At 47.8% G+C, this 6,641-nt stretch overlaps 1 long non-coding RNA gene across 1 annotated transcript; it reads left to right on the forward strand.

Moving 5' to 3' along the window:
- Positions 1-1,024: 1,024 nt before the first annotated feature.
- LOC106028743 (uncharacterized) lies at positions 1,025-4,861 on the forward strand. The gene is made up of 5 exons (XR_002792487.2): positions 1,025-1,154; positions 2,474-2,607; positions 3,642-3,823; positions 4,078-4,120; positions 4,567-4,861. It is a non-coding gene; the product is annotated as an uncharacterized LOC106028743 (long non-coding RNA).
- Positions 4,862-6,641: the final 1,780 nt, after the last annotated feature.

A 6,641-nucleotide genomic window follows, 5' to 3' on the forward strand; every position in this document is an offset into this window, starting at 1 on the left:
CCAGAATTCAGGGATCAGTGTGAAATGCAACTATATCCCAAAAATGCAAATGGAGGCTGATCAGGGTGGCACATACATGTAATCCCAATGCTTGGGAGGCTGAGGCAGGAAGATTACTGTTCAAGGCCAGCCTGGGCTACATAGCAAGGCCCTGGGTCAAATAAAACAGAACAAACAAAAGCAAAGCAAAGTGTACTGACATTCAGTCTCTGCCCATCTTCTGTAGTGCCACCCTCTGTCATTCTGTTTTCCTTTCTCTATTTGCTGTCCCTCTTGGAGTCACTGGCCATTGGAAGCCCGGCCAATCATTATAGACCATCTGTATTAAGACTTTTCCTTTGACTCAGAGTGTAGGTCAGGGGTTTGATTGAGGCACGGCATAGACAGCTCCACCACACCTGCAGCCTTGGGCTGGAAGATTGTAAGTTGGAGGTATTTGAGTTTATGGAAGGCTGAGGTCTTCAGGGTGATCCCCTTGAAGGCTGGCAGGAGATGCTGGCTCTGTGCTGGGGCCTCCTGAGTTATCTCATAGCATGGAGCCTTGGGCAGTCAGATTTCTGGCCCAATGGCCTTGGATTCAGAGCTCCAAGGACAGAAATAGGACAGAGCTTCGGGACCTTCCCTCCTTGCTTCAGAGTCAGAGTATCACTTTTGCTGTATTCACTTGATTATAAGCAAGTCAGAGGCTACTCAGATTCAAAGGGGAGGGGTGTGGACCCACCTCTCCCTGGGAGGGTTGTCGGGAGGGTTGTTTGCAAAGATGTGGGAATTGTATAATCATTTTTACTTTAAAAGACTTAATTTCGGAGAATGCAATGTTGAGTGGAGCATATGGAGGTTTTCTGCCTACGCCTTCAGCCTCTCCCATCACCGGCACCCCCACACCCCATGGCCTGCTGCTAAGCTGCTGAGTCACACTGACCCACCCTTATCGCCTAAAGCCAAGCGCTTCCCTTAGGCTCTCTCTTGGCTTTGCACATTCCTTGAGTCTGAACAAATGCATGAGAACATGTATCCACCAGCATGGTGTCACCCACTGCCTTTGTGCTTTACCAGCTCTACTGTAGCCCAGACCAGGCCCCACATTGCTCTCCATCAGTTCCCCTGTAAGGAGCTCCCTCTCTGCACTGCTCAGATCCCAGGGACCCTCAGAGGTGAGCCTGGGAAAGTGGGATGTGTGCTTCCTGGCTCTTGGATCATGGTTGAGTTGAAAAATGCAGGTCTTCTGGAGGGCACTCCTCCTTGTGTCTGCTTTTGCTCATCCCTGGCCCTGCTTGCCCCCTCAGTTCCCCACTGTATGCTGATACTCTGCTCCTGTGGCCGATGCCTGGGTTCAGGTCCCTGGGTGTGGTGCTATACTCGCTCCCCTGTGCGTCCCAGCTGCATGAACAGAATGCTAATGATCTGTGTGAGGCACAGCATGGCTCTCTCTTTGGTAATGTCTCTGTGCCAGACCTGACTCACCCGCTTGCCTGAGATGCTTTTGTTCTCTGTGGATGACTGGGAGAGGAAGGCTGTCAAGCATGTTTCAGAAGGCCCTGCCTCTCACAGGGCCCAGCACTGTTGCTCAGCAAATGATTGTGGAATAGACAAACTCTGGATGTGTCAGGGTAGACTCATGGGATCTCATCCAGCCTCATTCGCCAGAGAATCTAAGGACATTTGTCAGGAGAGTCCTGGATGATCCTAGAGGGGCAAGCAGAATGGCACTGGGAAGAGTATCCATGCATGTGTCCCTGTGTGTGTGTGTGTGTGTGTGTGTGTGTGTGTGTGTGTGTAGGGATGGATAAGGGCAGTTCTGGTGCAATGTACTGCAGGTTGGGGCCACCAGCATGTAGCCACACCATGGTCACCTGGCCTGCAGATAGTCTGGACCTCTGTCCGTATTTCCAGCATTTGAAACTTTATTGGACCTATCAAATCAACCTTTGCAGTGTCAAGTGTCTAGGAAACTCAGCCACTGCTTCCATTTTCCTCCCCAAAATGTATGGAAAACCCACCAGAAACTCTAGGTAAACCTGAATGACCTATTTATAATGGAAAGGAGTCCAGGACTGTGGGGTCAGTGGGAGAAATAGTAAGAGTAACTACATTAATCAATCCATCTAGCTGGAGTCACTGGGTTCCCAAGAAAACATTGAAGAATGGCTTGCTTGTTTCTTCTTCAAAAAAGAAAAGGAGGCTGTGATTTAGCTCAGTGGCAGAGAGCTTGCGTAGCATGCACAAGGCCCTGGGGTTCCATACCCATCAGGAGAGAGGAAGAGGGATAAGGAGGTGAAGGCAAGGGAGGAGATGGGGTGGGGGAGAAGGAGAAGGGAAGATTTCCTGGTTCTCTTTTGCAGTGAGGAAGCTGCCCATTGAAACAGTAATCTTCAGAGAAAAGGTCCTGCAAACTGCCTGCAGTTGACGAAGCGGATTCTGTTGCTCTGAAATGTGATCTTGCCTCTTTTCTTTTTCATCCTTCCTTGTGCAGATCCACAGCCGCCAGTGCGTTGGCTCTCTGTGCTCATGTGCCAACATTGTGGAACTGTATGAACAACTGCCCATTAAAATGTGGATGGTTCTCTCCAATCTACAGATGAGAAAACTGAGGCTCAGAGGAGTACAGTAAGTTGCCCAGAGCATACCATTAAGATCATTTATCCCTGAACACACACAGGTGTGCATTAGGTTTTGGAGACAAAAAGGGATGGATACTGTAAGCTGGTTCTGATGCACAAGAAGTTCACAGTCTAGGTGAGGATGTCAAGGCATTAGACAGCCGTATGGGATGAGCCCTGATCATCCAGAGGACGTTAGAGCAGCATCATAAGAGGAATCTACTGTATTTGCAGAGAGTGAATGAAGACTTCTTGTGAGCTGTGTGGCTTGGGCTGAGTATCAAGAATCAGCTCAGTGGAGAGAGGCTGTGGAGGAGAGAAGGGAGCATGAGTGACTGGACAAAATACAGACTGGACCTCAGCAGCTCTGTGCTAGAGGCCACTGTGCCCTGTGCTGGCACTGGTCAGGATGTGTTAGTCTGGGCTTAGGTGGCAAGCACCCTTCCCACCTCTCTGTTTCTCAGCTGGCTGATTCTGGGCAGCACACTGTGTTTGGGCCTTATGGGGGCCCTAAGCTCCCAGATGTCTCTCTTTTAAAATCGCCAGTGCAGTTAGCAGAATCCAGGAAACCCTTACTGGAACTTCTATCCTGAGGCTTCTAAAGATCTGGAGCTGAGCTGAAGGCTTCTGAACCACAGAGAGAAAGTCAGTGTGTCCCACAGTGCTTTATGGCTGCTGCTTGGCACTTTGGAGAAAATAGCACAGAGGCCTCCAGGAATGATGGTCCTGGGTTGCTGCCGCAGCAAGGCCCAGTGAGTCAGAATGAGGCAGCAGTTATGTGCACCAAAAGTTCAGCTGAAAGCAAAAAGGGCATTAGCTCAGCGGCAGAGCATTCCTGAAAGCGGGTGTGGTCTACCTGTGCTGAAGATCTATTGGCTCCTTGCTCCTTCAGTAGCCATAGGGGCAGTAGGGGCAAAGGATGGGCTGGGAGACCAAGGGATCTGCATCTAAGGTACTAATTACTAAGAAAACAGACTCTTCCTAAAGGATACTCCTTAAACTGGCCTCACTATTTGGCTTTCTTGCTCTTTCCTTTAACAGGTCATCTCCTAAAGACTCTTGGGGGTCTTCCAGCTTATACTTCAACTCATAATGCAAGCCTAATACAAGTAGATGGTGTTCCAGTCCTGCTGAGAAAGCACTGTAGGAAGAGTAACTCTGACCAGATAAATGAGGGGAGCTCTGGAAGAGACCACTTCTGGTGTTGAACCTAAGATCTAAGGGTAAGGAGCTAGAAGTAATCTTAGTATTCTCACAGATTAGGAAACCAAGTTGAAGAGAAGACGGAAATGATAGGCGGAAGGCGAGAATGAATGAGACGTGGACCAAAGAGAAACACCCTGTCTCTTGACCCCGCTTCTATCTTTTGTACACACCAACCTACATCCCCTGCTACATTCTGCCCATTGCCACAATGTTGAAAGCACTGTGTAATTATTTTCTAAATGAGTATCCCAGCTACCTTTCTCTCACTTAGGGAAGGAAGATAGCAGATGGACTACATCACACTGGTTTTGCAGGTTGGTGCCCATCACGTTGTCTAATACAGAATTCATACTAAGAATGTGCCTGTAATTATCTTTCTTTGCCTCCCTTTCTCTCCCCTCCCTGTTCCTCTCCTTTCCTCTTCCCTCCCCCCTCTTTTTCTTTCTTTTCCTTTTTCCTTGCTTCTTTCCTTTTGTGGTGCTGTGCTAGGTAAGTTAAGTACTCTACCACTGAGCTACACCCCCAACCCTTCCCTATAATGTTTGTACCCTTTGCTGTGCACACTGAAACCCCCATTTGGATTTGGTGGAACATTTGGATTTCAGTAGGATCTCATGGTTCACAGGTTTTCTTGTCTATTATCTTGTTCTGGCCCCTGTTCAAATATAGCTACCCCTATGTTTTCTGGGTTATTTTTTGCATTCATAATTTTGACAGTTAAATCTCTCTATTTAATCTTTGCTTTATTTCTCTGTTTCAGGAGATTAGCTAGCATGTCTAATCGAGCAGCATGTCATGTCCCGTGGCTCCAGGCCTGCCATTCTGTAGCATACCAGAGTCAACCACAAGCCTGTGCTGCCAGCCTCGCCCATGTCAAGGGTGGAGATGGGGCTATCACTCTCACCGTGTTTATGCAGCCTTCTATGCCTACCTGCACCCCAGAACTGGAAGCTTTGGAGGGCAGAACCCATTTGATTTGGACACTGTCTGTTGCACACTCAGTACCTAACATAGCTGTGGCACACTGTAAGCATTGCAGGATGAAGGAATAAATACGTTAGATGTGAGATTCTATGCATGTGCGTCCTGTGGTTTAGTGAATCTTTGTGCTCCCACAAGGTCCAAAGGCCCACAGATTGGAAACCATGGATTTACATTTACACTGAAGGTGGCGTACTTAGTGCCATGTTCACCACAGAGAATTTTGTGTTCAATAGACCACAAATGCTCGACTCTGGGTATAGATGAATGATGGCAGAGCCTAGATGAACTGACCTCCCAAAGTCCTTCCCCACATGGAAAGTCCATGGAGAGGACAGAACACCTAACTTTCAAGAAGCCTGCAACTTCCTGATGCCTGCAGAGACAGGCACATTGATGACAGCTTCTCTCAAGAGCCAGCTTATAATATTTGTATGAGGAAAGAGTAAGCTAATCTGCCAGAGCCCATAGGCAGCCTTGGTTGTTATTTCAATCCCAAAGATGCCTGCAGATGTACTTCACCTGTTTCCTCTGTCAACCTATTTGTGTGGAGTGTTGATAACCGAAGCGACACATGGTGAATACCCTTTGTCTTGTAAGACATTTGCTAGGAGTGGAGTTGAGCAGGGAAATATAGAAGTTGAAAGAAAGAATGCGTGGTCTAAAATCTGTGTATGCATACGTGCCTCACAGAGGGTGTGGGAACACTTAAATGCTGACATCTCTCTTTCCTCTACAGTCAACAGTTTCTTTGCTTGATGCTCTCTGTTCCTTTTTATAGTCTCCAAACAAAGAAGGAATGATAGTCCAGGTGTGGACAAATCAAGGCAGTTTCCTGTTTAAGATTCAGAAATTCATAGCCCCAAGGAAATGAGTTAAACAGAGGAGATGATAGAGCAAGAGAGATGAAAAACAGAAGCTTCCCCACCTGCTATTTAGTGATTAACTCCCCGATAAGGAAGGCAGAGATGCATTCCAGGAGCTCAGGACTTGCCCAGACAGGGCTCAGAGAGAAAGAGGATTGGGGAGAGTGAAGCTGGGAGATGAAGAGGGAGGAGGGATTGCCCAAAGCACCCTCTGCCACTTCTCTCTCCCAGCTCCTCCATTTCTGGCAGCTCTTAACTGTGCAAGTCTTTGCCCTCTCTTTTGTTCCCCTTACCTCACCTGCTTTGGTCTAGGGAAAGGAATCTGGTAAAGACTAGTTCTGCCACCAACTGGCTGCTTGACTCTGAACAAATCCCTTGCCTTCTCAGATGCAGACCTACTGGCTGCAATTGCCTGAGTTGAAATAACTCAATTCAGAAGCATATGAAAAAAGCCAAGGACAATAACCCCACCTCCTGATTTTAAAAAATTCCATAATGCTGGAGAGCCTGTGGGTGAGCTTCCACGCTCTAGCTCTTGAGTGTGTATATGCCCACCTGCTGGAGAAAACCATCTTGAAAAGTGTGTACTTAATTCATCCGTTGCCAGTGTTACAGTTCTCGCTGTTCTCAGTAGGAAGGGGTGAAGATACTTTCTGCAGAGCCTTCCTTTGTGCAAATGGTACTCACGGCCACGACCAGACCCCCGGTTGTGAACAGAGGGAGCAAGGAGCTGTGGACTGGTTGGGGCTGTGTGGCCTCTCCCCTCCTTAGCTGCTCCTGCTTTCTGTGATTTTGGAGAGGGTGAATCATATCCTTGACAACAGCCCTGTGTTCAGTTTTTCCAGCATGGTGAGGTCAGCACTTTGCCTTTGGGCTTGTGGAATAGGTAGCAGGAGCCATCAAGCCTCAACAGATACATGATCAAGTTACTAATTCACTCTAATTTTCATTTTGCATAGTCTTCCATAAAAAATAAACACGGGACCAT

The sequence above is a fragment of the Cavia porcellus genome, unplaced genomic scaffold (assembly GCF_034190915.1).
Source record: "Cavia porcellus strain 051 isolate PalLab524CR breed Dunkin Hartley unplaced genomic scaffold, mCavPor4.1 scaffold_29, whole genome shotgun sequence".
Classification (NCBI taxonomy): domain Eukaryota; kingdom Metazoa; phylum Chordata; class Mammalia; order Rodentia; family Caviidae; genus Cavia; species Cavia porcellus.